General features: G+C 40.8%; 1 protein-coding gene and 1 long non-coding RNA gene across 2 annotated transcripts in view; one reads left to right on the top strand and one right to left on the bottom strand.

Moving 5' to 3' along the window:
* The window catches only part of LOC104911830 (uncharacterized), an 86,320-nt gene extending 69,715 nt beyond the window's left edge, over positions 1 to 16,605 (top strand). Inside the window, exons 14-18 of the mRNA XM_085227993.1 lie at positions 3,059 to 3,191; positions 4,555 to 4,714; positions 5,961 to 6,407; positions 7,013 to 7,175; positions 16,478 to 16,605. The gene's annotated coding sequence lies outside the window, so the exon portion shown is untranslated. The remainder of the gene's footprint in view (positions 1 to 3,058; positions 3,192 to 4,554; positions 4,715 to 5,960; positions 6,408 to 7,012; positions 7,176 to 16,477) is intronic.
* Positions 13,299 to 20,953, bottom strand: part of LOC146544024 (uncharacterized) — a 249,925-nt gene continuing 242,270 nt past the window's right edge. The window contains exon 3 of the long non-coding RNA XR_014884341.1: positions 13,299 to 18,923. This is a non-coding gene — a long non-coding RNA (uncharacterized LOC146544024). The remainder of the gene's footprint in view (positions 18,924 to 20,953) is intronic.

The raw sequence follows: 20,953 nt of genomic DNA on the forward strand, positions 1-20,953 counted from the left end.
GTCAGTACAATGTAAATGTGAATTAAGCCCATTGCTAGGCCGTTTTATATGTTGTAGAAAGGGAAGTTGCCCTTCCAACTTGGCAGCTGGACTGCCCTAGTGCACAGGGTTCAGACATGTAATACCAGTACTGCCATTCTCCACCCTCCCTCCCAGCCGTGGCTGTAGTCAGTGCTGGCTCATCAATGCTGTGTGTAAGTTGGATTTGTCTTTTTTTCAATTTGAATTGCAATAGCTTCTAATGTCAACAGAAGATCTGAAAGGGGATGCTTGGCACTGGCAGGTCTTCTTCAATGTTTCTTTAGCAGCACACCCAGCTGAAGTCAGGGCAAGTGGGATCTCAAAACCCAATCTCGCATGTATGGCTGGAGAGGAACACAGCAGAGCTAAGCATGGTGGTCAGCTGTGAGCCTCCAAACCACAGTCATGGTGGTGAAGCCCCTGGAGCTCCAGACTTGAGCACACCCACTGGCAGAGGATGTGTTGGTCAGGAGGTGCCATTCAATGGTTGGGCTGCAGCACAGGGCAGGATGAGTACCCATGGAACATATTACTGCTCTGCAGCCCCACTGATCCCACCCATCCATCTTCCCCTTGGCGTGGAACACGGTATATGACAAAATAAAGCTTCTGCACGAGGTTTATTAAGCAAGACAAGGTCAGACTTTTAGTTGCAAGGCTAGAAACGAAAGGTTATAAGCAAAACAAATATAAACACAATCCCAGCCGAAGCTTAAACAACTGGATTCCTTTTCAGTTGTCTAGTCCAGTTTCTCAGATCCTGAAGACAGAGTGCAGCTGTTGGGATGTGAAGCATCCTAACTCCTGCCCTGAATCCCAATCCAACAGTCAGACACAGGGCTGGCAGTTTGGCTTATCTCCTCATCCCCTTGTCTCTTCTTGGGGCACGTTTGCACTCTTTGGGTCTGCAACCAGAACGACAATTTAGTGGTGACCCCACAGCATGCACAGTGTGCCTTTTCTCTGGGATATCGCTGCAATCTCACTTTTGTTCTTTAATCCCACCTCAATGGTTGCCTTTCTCATCCATCCTTGCTCCCTAATTTCCAGATCAGGAGTAAATGCCTCCTATTGCATCGCTCTTGCTGTGTATGTAACACAGCCAGAGTTACTAACACTATGCACTGCCATCCCTCATAGGGGTTTCAAACACCAAAATTAGGAGAAGGAATGACATTAAACAACACTTTTGACTTGTTTGCAAGCTAAAATCAAGGCTGATAGGCCAGAAACTTCTGCTGCCAGAAGCACTTAAGTGGTCAGGTCATCTTCATGTGCAGTGCGAACAAGGGGCGTTGCATGCTCTTGGATGCTGGTGCTCTCATTTATATTAGTCACAGCCCTACACCAAAGTACAAATCAATAAACACTGAAACAGAACCACACTGAGTAGGCTAGCAAAAGTATGGAATAAAAAAGAATAACACAGCCCTCCCAAAAATGGCAAATGAACAGAAGCATTCCGGATAAGTAACTCCAATAATTATTTCAAAGTAACCAACAAAGTTGAGTCTCTACTGCAATCCTTTGCCTTCAGGGTGGCCATACGAGATTCTGAGGATTTGTTCCCTGGGATGGATGGTGTGCCAAGCAGTACACGGTAGCACTGCAGGTCTGAAAGAAAGAGTATTAATGGATAGATAATTGCCCACCTTGTAAAAATTTACTGGGAACCTGATGCTTTTATCATTTGTCACAAACAATGTAATAATGAAGGAAGTATCACTGGTGCTATAAAGAAGTGATGGTGCAAATTACACTTTTGAGGAAAGATGTTAAGTAGCAGGGAGTTCCCAATTTTTTTTTTTAATTGCCAAAATTTCAGTAATTGTCGATGTGTATTTGCGGGGATCAACTGATAATTTGGAACATATGCTGCCAATGCTTCATTTTCTCTATATTTTTAAATGAAAAAAATAAGTCCAATTTCACAGTAGTAAGATTAAAAAAAAAATCTCATTTTGTTTTCCTGTCTGTAGTGTTAAGAAAGGAAGTTCATTTCTTGCAGCATAAAGGGATATTAATGAATGCAAAGAGCATTCTCCATATTGCAGAATAAAATTTACTGTTCTAACCTAAGATATTTCATATAAATTAAGAGTTTGTTTAAAAAAATCGAAAATGGGAACTCAATTCCAGACAACGCTTAATTTAAACTAAGTGTTAAAATAAAAGCAATAACACTGTGAATAAATTAATGAACTACAATTAAATATATTTACAATAAGTGGTTTGGTTGGAAACACCTATTCCCTGCACTGATAAAATAAAACCTGCATTCTGCAAAAGCTGAAATAAGTTAAATGAAGATGCTTTTAACAAGGTTATTACTTAAGCAGTGACAGGTTTACAGATTTTAGCACCATTGGGTTTTCACAGGAGCTGCAGCAAGTGCTAAAATAACACACACCTTCAGGTTCATTAAATTCACCAGTGTGATGAAATAACTGATATTTTTCTATATTACTACAGTGCTGCAAAGAACCGACTATAAATAAGATACACTAATAACAACTGTTTGCAGTGCTAAAACAATAAAATAATTCTGCCAGGCTTATATGCTAAGGAAGAAATAGGCGCAAGGCAGGCTGTGAGCGTAGTTATATCCATATGGTGGCTTTTGCTCCATTGGTACTGTGCCTTCAGTCATTTATTTATCACAGAAATGCCCTAGAAAATGTTTTATTCTTTGCTGTGGCAGGAAGAAACTTGTTAAAAGGGTACATGAGGAGAGGGCTCCCATCCCAAAATATTTACTTTCTAGTCTGGTGAAGCGTTTCCAAAGTGAAGAACTAATTTTTAAGAAAGAGCATTTCAGATGATACTAAATCCCACATTATACTCTGTTTTGGAAAGAACCCATGCCGAAAAAAGCAGATTTCTAATAAATCAATGGAGTATGGCCTTTGGAGACCTGGGAGACATATGGACGGTAATAGAGTATCTCAGGTTATTTGGTGAACGGTTCCATCTGGATGAGGGCTCGGTGCTGTTCACAGCCCCCTTCTCTCTCAAACACCTTCCACTCTCCCTGCAGCCCTATCTCAAATGTCAGACCACCTGGGATCTGCAGCTGTCGGCTGAAAGCAGAGCTGCTGGGTGAAAACCCACCGAGCTCGGGCTGCAGGGCTTGTGCTGGGCACGGTGTTCAGTGCCTCCTTCCATTTTAGGTACGTATATTTTAATTGTGTACGTGTGCACACGCAGACACATATATGCACACCTGGTAACTGGGATACCTGTTTGCAATGCCAGGTTTGGTTCCTGGAGGGAACCTGTATTCAGACAGGTGCAGAAGCTATATGAAAGGGGAGAATCAATACAGGGATGTTGCCCAATTTTTGCAGTGCTATATCTTCTGTGCAGCTTTGCTCTCCGGGAGCAGGAAACCATGTTTCAGAAATACAGGCTATATCTAAGTGGTTACACAGATCACAGAATTTCTTTTCCCCACACGTTATAAGGGTGTTGCAGTGTGGGAAATCCACAGGCTTGATCCATCCCACTGCAAAGCTGATACATTGCGCATGGAGTTGGGAGCACAGGGCAGAAGACCACTGAGGTTTGCAATCGCATGACTCCTTCAAGCGATGGAGATTTGAGTGCATGGGGTCCAGCAGTGCATGCACGGAAGGCTACACCTCTCTCAGATGCTGCCTGAGCTCCCCACAACACCCTGTATCTAAAATTACAGAGAAAAAAATCCTGTGTAACCCCAGCTAGAGTATTTTCTGACAGTGGCTTAAGACCTGCCTACCCAAAACTGATCCTACCATGATTTTATATCGCTATCAATCTTTTGGGGGAAAAAACTTGAAAGTATTTATTAATTTGTATAGAATTTTTGCGAAACGTGGAGAAAATTTGGTGGGAAAGCTTTTGGGGAGTGAATTGGTTCAGTGTGCCTGGCAGCTGTTAATAATTTATACTTCACGTGAAAAGAAAATTGATCAGGAGCATCCTGGAGAGACCAATCCATGCTGCCTCTGCCATCAGCTGAGACAGAAACAAAACACGAGGCATGAACTGAAAGATAATGCAGAAAAAAAGTGCAGCTCCCCCTCCCAATCCAAGCAGCATGGCTGGTGAGGATGTTAAAGGGAAGAGCAGCACAGCGTCCTTTGAAGCCCAGTCATGGAGACAAGTTTGTGGGAAATGGTCCTGCAGCGAAAAGTGGTCAAAAGTTCTTACAGTGAGGATGAGGGCGGCTCCGTTTCCTGAAGGCAGCACTCCACATCAAACAGCCCTTTGTGGAAAGGTTCAAAACGCGCTCATCCTGGGATGAGGATGAGCTCCAGCACCTGGGGCTGGGTGGGAGGTCAAAGAAAGAGTGCTGGTGGACCTGTTCTGTGAAATGTGTTTACATTTCCTACCAAAGAAATGGTCAGAAATGATTCCCAAATGGAATCTGGGAAGCGTTTGTTGAGCTTCAATTTCATCCTGTGTCCACTGATTCAACCCTTGTTTTCTCTGTGCCATTCTTTCACTTAAAGTAACCTCTGTTACATTAGAAATCACACTTTTCTGACCCAGAAAGAAAGGAATTTCACAGTCTCTCAGGACATATGCTGGAAGGAGGATTTCTGGAGCCTAAACCAGAAGAGCCCAGGAGATGCTGGTGTGAAGGCTCACTGCAAGCACCTGCTGCTTCTGGAGGAGTTCCTGTGCCAGTGCATGTGCTCAGGATGAATAGGTAAAGCTATCTTGTACTAGTAGATATTTTTCCCTCTGGTTTATACATATTTGAAAAGCTACACATGAATAAACACATAAATTAATGCTAGATGTACTTCTTATCCATGCAAGTGTGAGCTGTACGTATACAGATACACATACAAATATGGGCATAGTTATCAGGCTTGGTATCCTACTTGTTAAGGTAATTGTGTCATTTAAATTCTGTCATACTTGGCTCAAGACAGATTCATTAACTGCTCCTATTTATTACTCCAGCATCTGAGCACCTGTTTCTTAGAGGTAAAACCAGAATAAATCCCCTAATTTTCCCAGGTTCTTTTGCTATTTTTGCTTGGAAATAATGAGATGCTTATATTCAAAGAAAAAATGATGTATCTGGTGCTGAGAAATACAATCAAGTTAATTATTTAGGTATACCGAGGTGAAATTATTGAATTTGTTTGTCTGTGTAGATTGTTTTCTTTGTGCTGACTTAAGAACTGATGCTGGCTATATTCTGTGAACACAGTTATTATCATATTTAGTATCTTAAACGTGTACATACATAACTGCTTTATACGTGTTAGTGCTTCCAACATATCAGACTGTCTAAGAGAGAGCATTTCTAGTAGCAGTATCAGATTGCTCACTGCTCTCTCCACAGTTAACTAGATCACAAGGAGGAGAGGAAAGAACTACAGAAGCTCTAACAATTTTTTTCTCTATTTATTTAGGAATTCAAGTTAACAGAAGGAAGAAACAACTCCTTTGTAGTAATGCTCTGTAGGTGTTATCAGGGCTAATCTTATGGTGGCATGTTTTAGTCCAAAAATTTTACTGCTCAGGTCCATGCTACACCATTTGTCACTTGTTTACATCCTACATATGGATTAGCACTGTATGCTAGCCATGAAAACCTGTTCTGCTCTTAACCCACTTGCATGAACCATTCATGCAGCTCACTGCATCTGATATTTATCTTCCCTAAGATGTTGGACCACAAAAAGCAAAACAGGTACATGTGTCTTAGTAGTGTAAAAAACTCTCCCCATGTTTTATCCATCACTGACTGTCAAGTTTAAAGATGTTTGTAATGATTTGCCACTGGTGAAATCCAAAGTAAGACTAGGAACGTGTCTGTTTTGGCCAACTAATAGTGACTGCTTGAATGACATTGAACCAAAGTACTTTTGGACCACGACTGGTTCACTGCCTGAAAATAGATCTTTTTCTTTATTCTGTCTCCTATGCCCACTGTTCAGATTTCCTTCAGGAAACATACCCTGGCTCCTGTCTACTATCGGATAGCTGGGAGTGAGGTGGTCTTTGCAGTGATTAAGCACAGATTTTGCAGAGGAGGGATACGGTATTGTGGGCAAGGACCTGTGGGCTGAAAGTCAGAGTAACTGTAATGCAATGCCATCACCCCACCTCACAGCTCAGAGCCTTTGCACATCGCATGGGCTGCCTGGAGCCTACACAGTTCACAGAGTGGAAAAAGGAATTGAAGAAGCAAAAATAAATATTGAATCACGTAAGAATTAAATATCACCTATTTAAATAGCAATTACACCGCTAAAAACAAGATCACCACACCTGTACAAGAAAAGACAAGCAAGCCCAAAACATCTGTTTGCATCCACCTGCCAAGCACCTGTTCCGCTGTTTCAATGCCATTTGATTGCTGGAGATGTAGAGGCTCTTGTGAGGTAATGAGTGATTTTACATTATGCATGATTGAAAACAGGTGTTCTAATGCTGTACAATTCTGTGCATGAATAATTCAGTTTGTTTAGAGCAAGATCTTTAAAAGAAGTATGGTCTTTATTTTTTATAAATATTAAAGTTATTCTCTGCAATGTGCAGTGGCTGGTCTTCTCAGCAGGAGTACTGATGACCATTTTTGTGTAATTCTATGGGTAGGAAAAAACACTGTGAAAGGTGAAAAAAAAAAAATTATACCTAAAGCACACAAGCAATGAAATTGAAAGGTTTCCTTAGCAAGGAGGGGGAAAAAACCTGTCACTGTTTTAAGCGAGAAAGCCAGATGACTTTTGGCAAAGCCTGCTTCTCAACACTAACAAAACAGCCCAAGAGCTTAATTATATGGAGGGGTGAATGTGCCTCAGGGATAAGTAAGAGCTAGTCCATCTCTTGGTCCGATTTCCAGCTGAGTCTGAATATGTTTAAGAATTTGGGCTGCTTTTTTTTTTTTTTCCCCTCTCTTTTTCCTCCTGATTATGAAAAGGATTTCTGTGCAGTTGTATGTTTTGTACTGGTACAAGATGCTGCAGTCTCAGGTCTTTATTTGCAGGCTGGTCGTCTCACAGGGATCTGTATGCAGAATCCATCAGCCCACGCTCCTCATCACGAACTCAGTTGTTCTTTGAGACCATCTCCCAGAAATGAGGAAGATGTGTTAATCCAAATGAAGAGACGCAGCCAAGCTTGGAGCATCCTCTCTGCTGCTTCCCAAGGTAAGCCTGCAGCTGGCGTGGCCTCGTGCCTTCAGCCAGGGCCATTTTGAGGTGGGAACAGAAGAAGAGAGCAGCTAAGGGTTCTCCTGCCCCAGCATGTGCCTGCTCCCCCCTTGCTTTTTCGTAATTAGTGTCAGTGATGGTGTTAGATGCTATAATGGGAAGATTCTGCTGAGAACAGAGCTGAGCTCTCCATGTGCACTTCCCAGGGGAGCTTTGGCATTTTGTCCTCTTTCCCCCCTCTCACTGCAGCCACTACAGCAGCTTCTGGGACTCACAGCTGATTTGATGCTGTGTTTGAAACAAAGCTGCTGGAGGGTGCCTGAGGGTTCACATCCTGTGCCTGGAACAGGCAAGGACCAAAGCAGTGGAAGAGGCTGCCAGCCCTGCTGAGGTATTGTGATGAACAGCCTAAAATTTTGGTGTGGAAAGTAGAAGGGGACAAAAACTTTCAGATCTTTTCAACAGCCACGTCCTGCCCATTGCCCTTGATGGGGCAGTAAAGTGAGGAAAGAGTAAGAGAGGAGAAAAAGAATGAGATGAGTAATGTGAAAGTAGGAATGGATGAAGTCAAGAGGCCAAAAAATTTCAAAAAGCATACTGCAATAAGCAATTCTTAACACACACTGAAATGCCCTGTGCTGAAGAAAGACTGTACAGTGATGCTAGGACACTGATATTTAGTACTGCAGGTATAGAACCTTCAAATTTTGGATCTTATGGCCATCAGGGTTGGTGGAGTGGGCTTGAGTGTGCAGTGTAGGGTAGAACAAGAGAAGGTGAAAAATCCAAGAGTCCAAAACAGCACAGGTCCTCAGTGGATGGACAGGGATAGCTTAAGTTCTGTGCCCTGCACTTCCCATGAGATGTCAGCCCAGGGTCCCTGCAGGACTAAAAGCCTCCATGGCCATGCTTGGCTAAGCAAGCAGACATTTAGGGGTTTAACTGAAGTGGATCTGTAATCTTTCAGTATTTTATAATACAGTATGTTACAGGAGACCATAAATTAGAGCTTATAATACCCGATCCGCTCAGCTACTGACAGAATATCTAAGGTAATCTGACCTGCTTCACAGACCGTGAGAAAAATCCTCATGGAAAGTGAAAGAGATGAATTACAAAATTTTACAGAGAAGTGGGAGAATTTCTCTCTGCTCAGATCTTGGGTTAATTCCCATGTAAGGTGAAAGAATGTTTCACCACGTTTTGCTCAACTGAAGTTGGCAAGCTTTAATAGATGCAGCCCTGCAGGCTGAGGGATAAATTCTGCTCCCTTTCACTCACTTGAGCCATTGCCCATGTGATCAACAATGTGGGTAATAATAAAGTGAAGGAAATAAGGTAATAGATTTCTGAGAGAAAGCAAACGATGGGATGAAATGCTGCAAAATGTCTGAAGAGGTTTTTTTTTTCTCATGAGGAGGAGGGATACATCCTGGTGCTCTACCTCCACAGTAAGGAAAGCATTTCCTTTCTGCTCTGTCACAAGCAGAGAATAAATGCAGTCTCATAATTACAGCATGCTGAAGGTGGAAGCTTTTCCTATAGATGTACAACTCTTTTTTTTTTCCCTCCTGGTAATAGCTGATCTATAGAACCTATTGTGATTGTTTCAAATGGAAGCTAGCAGTGACTTTCTGTTTTCTGCTTTAAGTCTTTATGTTTGGGAAATGTGTCTCCAGAGATGCCTCCTTCTCTCACCTCTTCCCGTAACAGTGAAAAGTGCCAGCAGCTCCTTTTCCATTTTTCTTTGCCACTTTTCTAACTATTTCCATCCCCCTTCTAGGTACTTACGTTTCATACTTGCTCTCTCAGTCAATTCCTGCAAGAACTAAAATGTGGGTCTTGGTCAAGTTACGTTGGATACTGATCTCTGAACCAGGTCAGGTGCCTGCAGGCAGGAAAATATTTGGTTTTCTGCCATCATTTCTGTGCGTTACACCTTTACTGCAAGGTGTCCAAAGGAAATGAACTTTTCCAGAAAAACAGCCCGAAGAAAATCTTTGGAGTTTCTCATTTGTGAGTACGTCTGTGTGATCCAGGCCTTCTGTGAGGTTTCTAGATGAGGCACTGGTAAGATGAATGGGGACCTTTGTGTTATCTGTGATGGGGCAGAAAGCACACAGCTTCTGAAGTCAGATGGAAGATGGAAGATGTTACACAAATCCAAAGCGTGCATTTTTTAATACCTCCTGTGATTTCTTAGATAAATGTGTCATCTTTACCTTCTAACTTCTTTGGCCTTGGTTTCTTTTCAAGAATTAACCAGGAGCTGATGAATTTATGGGAAATTTTCCAGTGCTGACCAGATCTGAGATCTTGATATCTCTGTGTCCTTTCTCAAGGTACCAGTAATCCCATTTCCTCAACCAGTAGTACACTCCTTCTCAGTCATTACTTTGTTGAAACTGCCAAGTGTTCTTTCCACCTCTTTAATTTTGTTCTCAGAAGAAATCCTTCACTTCTTTGTATGCAGAGGCTGCTGTGGTCTGGATCTCATCTCGTCTACTAGTAACATCTTCCAGATTTGTTTTAAACTGATTAGACGCTGCAGAAGAATCAGCTCTCTCCCCCGGACAGTACAAAGCAGAGTGCTGGCAAAGCTGGCTCTTGGCCATCAGCTACATGGTGACACAGCATCACATCACTTGACAGTCCCAGTTTCATTTGGGGAGCTCTGAGACATTCACATGCGCTGAAAAAATAAAAATAATACCCAAGGTGACAGGAGAGTGCAATTAAAACAGAAGCGCCAGCTTGACCAGAGAGTAGCTTTAATTGGAGGTCTTCTTCTATATGCTGGAACACGGATTCTAAAAGGTATCTCTGCCCTTCTAATGTGGCTGCATTTCTGCCTCTGAATTTTGATTTTGAAAAACAGAAAATGATGCTTTTTATTGGGCCACTGAGAGAAATTACAGGGAATGAGCTGAGTGAATTTAAAATTCTCTCAGTAGGGTATGAAGGCAGGAAAATACTTGTCCCTCCATAGCCCAATAACTTCCAGTGCAACTTAGACATAGGGACACTCGTTCCCAGTGCCCACTTAAGCATGGGGGTTCATGTAAGTGAGGATCACATGTGTTGTCACCACCTTGCTTCTCTGCTGGATGGATATCACCCTCACTTTAAACATAAGGAGGAAATTCAGAAGGTCACCACATCAAATACTAATTCTGAAATTCATTTCTCCCTGAAGATTAATATAGAGCCCAAAATGAAATACACTTCAAATAAGCAAAGTTAGCTGCAGTATTTGAGTCTTCCCATCACAGTGTCCTAAGAGGTATCCTGTGGTTTGACACATAATTAATATGTTTATCTATCTTTGCTTTCTTTCATTCTTTGTTTTCAATAACAGCCATCACCATAATAGTCAAATATAAACATTCCATCCTGTTTCATAAAGAGCCTAAGGTCCGCTTTGTTGCAACACAGTTACTTTCCCAGATCCCACGAGTGACAAGGCGTGATGCTTGAAAAAATTCTCTGAAATTTTCTCACCATTTTTCCTTGAAGTAAGTTGCATTCTGTTTACAAACTTGGGAAAACGGGCCTCTTTTGCCTACTTTGAGTGTCATGGGAACACATACTGAGGTCTGATCCAGTAGCAGTGTGTGGTGCTGCTGGAAGCTTCTCAGGGTCCCATAATTTTCCCTCTAGGGTGTTTCAGGATGCGGTGTAAAGTTGCATGCTGTTTGCCATGTGCAAGGTCCCAGACACATGGCGAATCAGACTGGCTCCAGTATCAAAAGCTGATCATTTTTCAGACAGACACAGCTATGATTTTTGTTATTTATTCACGTTGAAAGGTTAATATGTCCTCATTACTCTAAATTATTTCATTTTCAACTTACAGTACATTCATGGATTATTTGAAGGAATTATTGGCTTTAGCTTATGTTATCTGTGACTCACTTTTTATAGACTTGACTGGACAGGTAATTTCCACAGTATTGTTTTTGGCTCCTTAACTGGATCCCATCCAAGTTTACAGAGTGCTTCTACAGAGATAATGGAGAACATTCCAGCCTCCTGTGAAATGTCAGCTCTGTGTCCAGTGCTAGATGTGCAGCATTAACCTGGTTAAAGCTGCTAGGTTCTGTAATTTCTTGCTTGGAAGTACCAAACACCCTAAAGACACCAAGTCAAATCTGCCAAAAGCAGGAAAGAAAAAGCAAGTGGGAGACTCAGAGAGAGAGAGAAAAGTAAATGCAATGCTATTACTATCCACCAAAGAACTTTAAGTTAATTGATGTCCATAATAAACTTTCAGTAGAAAAATATTAAATATTTTTGAAGATGTGTGCAAATCCAGTATTGGGGAAAAAAAAAAAAGTTACTGTTATCTGGGTTTAATCAGCTGAGAAAAGCATGATAATAAATAAGATTTAGTGGAAGCATAAATTGAAAATGGCGAATAATACTTTTAAAAAGGGAGCCTACTGGAATACGTATGTCTCTATGTCTCTGAGGTATTTGATTTGGAATATATAATCATGTCCTTTGAGGATATTTATGAAAGTTATTTCTGAATGTTCAGAGGTTTCTCTGCTTTTCATTATCTATTTTCTTAACAAGGGCCAGAACTGTATGCCTGATTTTCTGTGATATATTCACTTGGGAGGTTTTCTTGTACTGGCCAAGGACACATCATTTACAAGAAGGTCCTGTCAAGCATCCAAATGTCTCTGCTGAAGCTTCCATTTTACATGACCCCACAGAATGTGAGAAAACCTTCTTTTAGGGGAATGGCATCTTCTGGCCAGAGCTGTGTCCAGAAAGTCTGCTGTGCTTAACCCACGGTTGAAATGCCCAATGCAAAATAACGGTAGAGGTAGGGGTGATGTATTTGTGTTTTCTCAAGAAAGAAAACTCAAGCCCTTGGGTTGATATTTTCCATGTGCATGATTACCTTCGTTGCAATTTGGATTTCTGAGAAGGTCATTTGGACTTTCGGCCCCATGTTCTGGAGAAATCTGAAGAATTTGGGTCATCTTCCTCTCTTGACTTAAAAATAACTTCTGTTAATGCAATTTGGAATGCATATTTCTTTGAATATGATCTTCCATTTGCAGAGGGGGCAAAGTTTACAATTTTGGGTGGAAACCATGTGAAAGCTAGCGGTTCCATCAGGGTTTTTTTTTTTGAAATTTCTGGATTTGTTCAAATTCAAAAGTCAAAGTGAAACTCGGGGGATGTGAACCCGCTTGAATCAAAACCAAAAAAGTGATGCGCCAAATCTCCCATGAACCAAAACCACCGGGTTCTCACAGTTCTCATCCAAACAAAAATGCACTAATATAAATCAAATACCAAACCAAATATCCTCTTTTCCTCTGTCTGGCTTTCATGGAAATAACACAGAATATTTAAAAGGTCTGCTCAGTTTTGCAGCAGCAACAACCAAAATATCCTGAGATCATTTGATATCTGGCAGTTAATATCCTGATCTATTCTCTTTAGTCAGTAATCCAACCCTTTTCGACCAACACTGCCTTGGCGTGCACAGCATTATTATCCCTTAACATCTTCCTCGATTGTACAGTTTCACAGTGAAGAATCTGTGCACAATTCACAGTCTTTCTCCTTCTCATTCTTGCTCAGAGAGCCAAGAAAGGACTTGGAGCTGCAAGCAGATGAAAAATCCAAACAGTACGATCAGTACAGAAGCAGAACACTTAGCTGCTATAGGACAAGCTGGAGTACTGAGAAAATATTCAATGATAATTTTCCTTGTTATTTACCTTGCTTGAGACCATACTGTGACTCTGAAATGAGAGAATTAGAAAAAAAAAAAGATGTTTTGCAGTATATCACATAGCAAAAAGTTTCTAAAGCCATTTTAAAAAAGTGCTGGGCATAGAAGAACAGAGAAGGTTTCCTCTGTAACTAAGACACGCTTGTTTGTAATAACATGTGCTTTCAAACATTGCCAAGTTGCTGAGGATATCTCTGTTATATACAATCCTGAAAAACGTAAGTGTTAAAAAAAACAAGGTAAATGTAAAAAAAAAAAAAAAAAAAAAGCTAAAAAAAGAAAAGTTTGATCAGATGGTTAAAATCCAGTCAAACCTAAGACAACCTGTTTATGACCTTTCCATGCTAAAAGCTAGAAATGTCTTTCTTTTTTTTTTTTTTTTTTTTTTTTTTTTCACAAGATTAATTGCCATCACTTTGGGAGTAGTGAGCTGGACATTATTATATGATGTCAATTAATGATTAAAAAAAAGGTGGTTTGCAAATGTAGCACCACAGTCCCTGGTGCATTACATCATTTCTGAAAGATCTTAACACGTGATAAGCAGAGAACATTTTAACCTAAAAGTCTGAGTGTTACAACCTCCTTTTCTGTTGTAACACCCTACCCACAACCTTTTGGCCTTGAAGTCACTTGCAATAAAATTAAGAAGACAAAAAGAAAAGCAAAAAAAAAAAAAAAAAAAAAAAAAAACAACAAAAAACCTCTGGGAAAGACAAGACACATTCCTATTTTGCTGTCGAGCAGATAATGCAACAAAATGAGTGGCTGTATGCATTGGGAAACGCAGAGCTGATCTTCCTATGTGCACTGTTCTCAGCAAGATTCGTCATCAAAATCTCATGCTTGGAGTCGTAAGGTTCTGTGATTCAGGTATTATAAACTACATAATGCAGTTATCTCTGTGAGAGTGCCTCGAAAATTTCGTGTGCGGAGTGAAATGACTCCTGCACTTGCCTAGCCGCTGCTTCCCCAGATGGGCTGACAATGATCATTTTATGTGCCTTATTGAATTCACTGAAATATTTAGAAGGGTTTCTACCTATATTTTACATCTCCTTCTGTTATAACCTTTTTTGTGGCAACAGTTTGACTTCTTTGTCAATAATACACATAACCTGATCCATTCTTCTCTGAGCTCTTCTCCTCTTTTGGTGTCAAAACGTTTCTTTGTAAATGAAAGATATGCATTTAAAATACCTTTGTAATAATAAATACCACACGAACATATGTATCAAGGAAAGGATTTCAATTTTGATGACACTTCCTTCTCAAGAACAGACATTCTGGAAGAAAAAAACACTGCCAGCCCCAAATTGATTGACATTTGTTTACTTAACTCTCTCTTCTTGAAAGTCTGCACACCTATTTCAACCTTGAACAGTTTCCAACTGTGGTATACTGGAACATTTTTTCATTTATTAAGTTCAGTGTTGCCAACCCAAACAAAGAGTAATCAGTGATGATCCAAGCAGACCAAGCTGTCTAGCACCATACAATGTATCTGCATGCTAATTTTCAAATTCCCTCACATTTCCAGAGAACTAATGGGATCATTTTCATTCTGTTACAGCAACTCAACAGTTACTGAATCACCATCTGTGTTTTCGTTAACCTGAATCAGATATGAATTCTGTTATTGCAAGGTAGAGCAGCTTGTTTAATGATTCTTAATCTTTTCTTTAATTAAATCATGCAGCCAACCTGAAAAATCTATCTTAATGCAAATTAGGAGCTTTTTTGGCATTCACTTACAGTAATGCACTAATAAGGTTAATTTATGAAGGTTCTCTTCCAGTCTGTACAGATGATATTTGTTCGCTGCATATTTTTAGCATATTGTCCCTTTTTCTAATATTTAAAAAAATATCGCTAATAAAAAGGGGGTTGTTTTCACTCACACAAAAGAGGAAGGCTGCAAGCTGCTTTTTGTTTATTAGAAAGAATGCGGAAAAGGAAAATCAGTTTCTCCCCTCCGTGAGCATCTCCCCACGCGGGTGCAGAGGCACAAATCGAGGACTGGGTTAAATGGTTTTGGATGAGCACTCTCCACTTCTCACTGGAGAAATTCAGGCTCCAGTTCAGATGAGCATCTTGAAGTTATCAGGAGAGACAGAGAGTTTCTCTGAACCTTTTGTTTTTTGTGGTTGTTTGGGTTTTTTTTTCCTTGTAGGTGTGAATTAATAGCATAAAGAGTAAATAATTCTTGTGAAATTAGCCTGAATACTTTTCTCAGTTGCACAATTGCTTCAGCTCAGGGCTCTGATGATCTCAGTCAAGAAAATTTCTGTCTTTGAGCGCATTCCTCCCAACTGCAAAATTAGTTGAAATCTGTTCAAGTTGCTGAGTAAAGAGTAAACTTTTTTTTTTTTTTAAGGTTATTTTTCAACACCCACAAGCAAACAGGGACGGCGACTGCGAATTTCAACACACGGCCGTTGCTATTTAACTAAAATCACTGAGGCTGGCTGAAAACTTTTCAGCAGAGTGATTTCACATCAGTGAACACCGATTCTCAAAATCAGAACGTTCTTTTCGTAGAAATCCATCCCTCCGTTTCCACAAGGAATGAGATTTCAGTTCTAGGAAAGGACTTCTCATCCCAGCTAGGAACGGCAAACCGTCATCCCCTTTTTAGAGAGGGGCTGCCCAACCGTGGAAGCCAGGGCATCTCTTTCCACCCCTCTCTCTGTATTCCCAGCTGTAATTGCTCCATGTCTGACTGCATTAACTATTAGCACAGCCCAGGACAGGAGCTCTTGTCTAAAGACTGAGGAATCTCCATGGCTGTAGCTCTCTGTGTTTCATTAAAGGTAACGGCAGAACAGAATGCCTGCAGGATGGTCGAACCTTCCTCTTGTTCCTTGTGACCAGGAATGGAAACAATATCTCATACTATTTGTGCAGTGATTCCTGGCTTGTTAATATTTTGGTGTGGCTGTTTTTCTCTGCCGTGAGGAATTTTGGCCTCTTAGCATGGGGTTTTGCCTCTGTGTAAGTGGGAATGCTGCTCTTCCTTTTCCCCTCTTCAATGTGGGAAAACCTGTTTTCCTGCCATTGCTAGTCCTTTCTGTGTAACATTAGCAGAGAGAATGAAAAGTAATGCTTTCTTTCCCATTCAATCATACCTATGTATCTTTATGTATATCATATGCTTCTCTTCCTGCTTCACCCACTAGTAAAATATGTCAATACGTGAATATTAGGATAAGATTGCTTCAGCTAGAACCTATTGCCCTGCACACTATCTTCTCTAAAAACTACCTGTATTAAGATCTGGGGAAAATAAGTCTTAAAGAAAATTTCCTATAACAAATTTTTGGACTTCATCCTCCACCTTCTGCTTCCCAACCCTTTCAATTTTTCAAGTACATATAAACATACATGACCCACCTTGTTGCTCCCTTATATTCTATGGTGATCTTTAATTTCTTTTTTCAGGGAGGGGTTTCACTCCATTTTCATTCCTTGGCTTATCTTTAATCATCTAATGAATGGGATAATACCTGATGCTTACAGTTTTCCTTACATCACATTACAGTATTTTCTCAGGTACTAAAGTAGCACTGGACTCAACTAAGAGGAGTGATCAAACTGTCCACTAATGAAGTTACTCAGAAGGAGCCCCAGGAACTGGAAGCTGAACTTCAGAATCACAAAGAGCACTGCTACAGCATGAGAAAAATCTGGATGCAGACATGAACTGGAGACATGTCTACCACACTACAAGAAATTGAAAGAATACGATCCCATTTGACTCTAAAACTCTTTCTAGGCTAATTACCAGTTCACAAAGCAGAGAAATTAAGGCAGGGAGGGCATGTTCATGATGACAACCTTTACCCATTAGCAAGCTTTGCATTTTCCCAAGGCTGAAGACAGTTTAGCCCTGACAAATCCAATCAGTGATATCCAGGCGTAACCTCCAGAAATAAGCTCACATTTTTAGGATCCACAGGGCAAAAGATGGACTGCAATAGGTCACTACTAAAATATTTGAAATACAGCTTGGCCAGTGCTGAAATGGCACAGTTGGCCTGAAGTCGCTTCAAGGTCTCCTGGCATCTGCATGTTTCCCCAGTGGCTTTGTGCAGTAAAGTGTTAACTTCTCCTGAGTGGTTATGTATTTAAGGCAGTAACTTTAAAATAAGGAATTGCAACCTTAGAGCAAAGCTGCTATTTTGAGAATTTTAAACCATTATTGACTCCTGTCAGATCAGTTTCTAGACTTATTGACTCCAGAAGTAAATATAGACTGAGAGAAAGCGAGGTCAAGTCAATATTTATCTTGCAGATCAATACATTTTGATACTAACCAAAAATTAAGCTCAATAAATGCATATATTATATACAGCAAGGTTAGGAGAGATCCATTCAGAAAATTTGTCAATTTGAAACTTCCCAATGGAATCCAACCTTTTAGATTCAATTTCCATTAGAAATTCTGTCCCTTTAAGGTTGCTTAAGTGACTGATCACGAGCCCCCATCACCCAATCAGGTTTCCAGATGATAGTTGAATAGCAGTGAAAAGAAAAGGAAAGAAAGATGAAGTGAGAAAAAGTTGGTCGCAGGAACTCGATCACGGCGTTAGGAGGAGGCAGGTGAGTAATGGCAGTGCACAGATGTGCCAAAAGAAGCAGGATGGGAATTAAAGCAGATGTGTAACGTGATATAAGTAATGCAATATTGCAAGGCAAACATGAAGAAAGGATGGAAGAATGTGGAGGTGAACTTGTGGGAAGATTGGGTACTAGCTAATAAAGAGAGGGGTCAGTAATTTTAACATTGCAACAAATGAGATGCAGTGGGGAAGATTATTTTGTATGTTGGTTTGCAGCTGTTCCCAATACATCCTGGCAGCATATAATATTAGCATTCTTGTAGCTGGAAGTTAGTTTGGTGTTTTCATGTGTCATTATATTGCTTGTTTTGATGGGCACCTGTCATGTCTATAAGCTTTCTCAACCACGGCTTAGCCACCAAGAGCTGGCTGCTCTTCCAGGGCTTGGTAGCACTATGGATGGGCTCAGGCCTCTGCTGAGGCCATCACCTGGCACCCTTGGGATGCTGCAGCTCAGAAGCAACGGATTAGGCCAGTTCTGAATGTGTAATGGCAGCATAAGTGAGGACACAGAAGGGGGTGTTCTCCACAGGAGGCCTGGGAAGCTGGGAACATCTATCATTGCATGATGAGGGCTGCTGGTGGTGAGCACTTGTCTTCCATTTGTCCCTTTGTCCCCATACCTGCAGGCCACATCTGCCTGTGCTGCAGGACCCCAAGGGCAGATTAGTGTGTCAGAGGAGAAGGCTCTGCAGTACCCAACCTCCGGTCCTGGGCCAGCTGCAGCCTGTCCATGCTCCAGCCTCTGATGCTGTCCCTCTTCTGAGGACATTTTCCTGAACATCTTTTAAGCTACGAATCCACCCTTTGGGAAAGGTGCATGCTGTAGCAAAATGAATTTCAAACACGTGTCAGGATACATGTGAAACATTTTCAAGAGATCTTTTCCTGTTTGTTGGTTGTTGTTGTTGTTGTTGTTATTTTTGGTTGGTTGGTTTTGTTTTTTTTTTTTTCCCCATAAAGGCTTCTGAGCTTCTATTTGCACCCCAGATAGCACCGGTGACCTCTCATTTACACAGCACCTCTCACTCCAAAGATCTCCTGACGCTTTGCAAATGTAGCACAAGCTGCTCTGCTCTTGCATCTCGCTTCATCCAGGGCTGGAGCCCAGCCAGCCCCTGCAGAGATGAACCCAGCACCTGATCCGTGTGCCCACAACAATGAGCAAGGAGCAAACAATGCTTCCTCCAAATGAAACTCCAGGCAGAGTTTAGACAGGCAGAACGTAATTACCCGAACTGGAATTTGGCCAGAGCACTGCAGGTATGGTGGATACTTTCCCTGGGAGCACATTATTGGAAGGAAAGGGCATATAAATGATTGAATTGCTTGGTCAGAAAACACTGTTCTTGTCTTGCAGCTCATCTGGAAAAAAAAAACAACAAAAACAAACAGGTTGTCAAAAAACAAAAAAGCAAATACCCTATGCTGCTACAAGTCTTCTTGTAGATAATTTAAAGCAAATAGAGATGATAAAATGATATACTAATTGGTAAAATATGATTTCATTTGAAATAAAGTGGAGAATCTCACCAAATTTAGCTCTGCAAAATGTAGCAAAGTATATTTCTCATCCAGCATAAAAAGGTGCCATTTGTTTGATATCGGTTTGATGAATTATTAATTTTATCACAGCTAAGATGACAGCTAATATTAGAACATTGAATTATTAATTTTCAAATGTGGCAATAAAAAAGCAGAACAAACACAAACTGAGACACATTTTAGGTATGAGTTGACTTGCTTACATAATCTGTTTGAGAAAACAAAACAGCAGAGACAGATATTTAAATCTTGCCAAGCAAATGCTTCTACCTTCAAGCCTCAGGTATGATTTTTAGCCTTACTTTGGAAATAACATTCTCTGACCAAATTTAGCTGATTGGATACTATACACCCTCCATGTCTGTTGGGCAAAATATAATTTGCTTGGATGAAGATATGGTTTGGAGAGTACTCAGGCCAAAGAATAATACGAAAGCATGTGTAACTCTGGTAGAGCAGTCGCCCAATTTTTAGTACTAGCAAGTTGGAAAATGCAAGTTACTTGTTCAGAATATTATCTGGTTTAGTCTTTTGCCCCTCTTCTTTCCTGTTGCTATTTTCACCAATGCTTGTTGCTTGCTGCAGGGTAAATAAGCACTCTAAGGCTTGTTTCCTTAAAAATGTTTCTGTGCGATTTCAGTCTTAAGAATCAGCACAGGATTTATCTGGCTCTGCTGTTCCCTTACAGACTGATTTTCCTGTCCAGTGTCTCCTTTGCAAATATTCCTCCTTCCCAACTCTCCAGATGAGATGGGAGCTTTGCAGCCTTTCTTATTCCATGGCTAAATAGTCAACAAAAGATTTCCAAATGTCGTAACTTTTTATGTTTTCCTATTATTTATTTTTCGGAGAAGCAGAGATTATTGCAGTGCTGCCCCTGAATGTGACCAAGAGTTCAAAAATAGGCATAACTTGTGCGCATCAGGGAAGCTGATCAGCATAGGTGGATTTTTGAGGGCAATACTCCCATGCAAAAGAACAGAAACAGCTGTCTGTCCCCAAGCCTCATTGGGAATTAATCCAGCTCAAAGCTGGATTAACTTCTATTAAAAATAAATAAATAAATAAATAAATAAAAAGCCCACAAACTTGTATTCCACTGCCACATATGGCGATTATTTAGACTGCAAATATTAGGCAAGGCTAGCTGGTTGGGTACTAGAGAAAGACTCCTTCAAATCACTTATTTTTATCCTGTTGAAAAAAATGGGGTGGAGGGGAAAAAGCATCTGTCACCCATCTGAGTTTGGAGAGAGATGAGCAGTGCAGGAGGGTGATGGAACATCTCTAACATGATGTGAGGTTGCCGTTGAGGGAGGGCAGTGCAATGCTGCAAGGCAACACAGTCTGTGTCCAAGGCCTGCCCTTTTTTTTTTTTTTTTTTTCCTCTAAACAGACTCATGTCAAAAGAGAAGGAAAACTTTCAGTACTTACAGGGGGTTTATAATACATGTGGAAACATTTTATCAGGAGTAACGGTTTTAAACTGAAAGAAGGTAATTTTAGATCAGATGTAAGGAGGAAATTGTATATTCAGAGGATAGCAAGGCCCTGGCATAGGTGGCCCAGAGAAGCTTTGGGTGCCCTATACTAGGAGGTGCTCAAGGCCAGGTTGGATGGTGCCCTGAGCGGTATGGTTTGGTGGGAGGTGTCCCTTCCAAGGCAGAGGCTGGAACTGAATGATCTTTAAGGTTTTCTGAACCTAAGCCATTCTGTGACTTTGTAGGTACCTAGGACTTTTCCATTTCAGAGTGACATAAGATGGTCATTTATCCACCTTGGAAAGAGCAGTGAGGCATGTTCGTGTCTCATTCATTTATATGTTTATACACGAAAAAGAACCCTTTTTG

This window comes from Meleagris gallopavo, chromosome 7 (genome assembly GCF_905368555.1).
Source record: "Meleagris gallopavo chromosome 7, MGAL_WU_HG_1.1, whole genome shotgun sequence".
Lineage (NCBI taxonomy): Eukaryota > Metazoa > Chordata > Aves > Galliformes > Phasianidae > Meleagris > Meleagris gallopavo.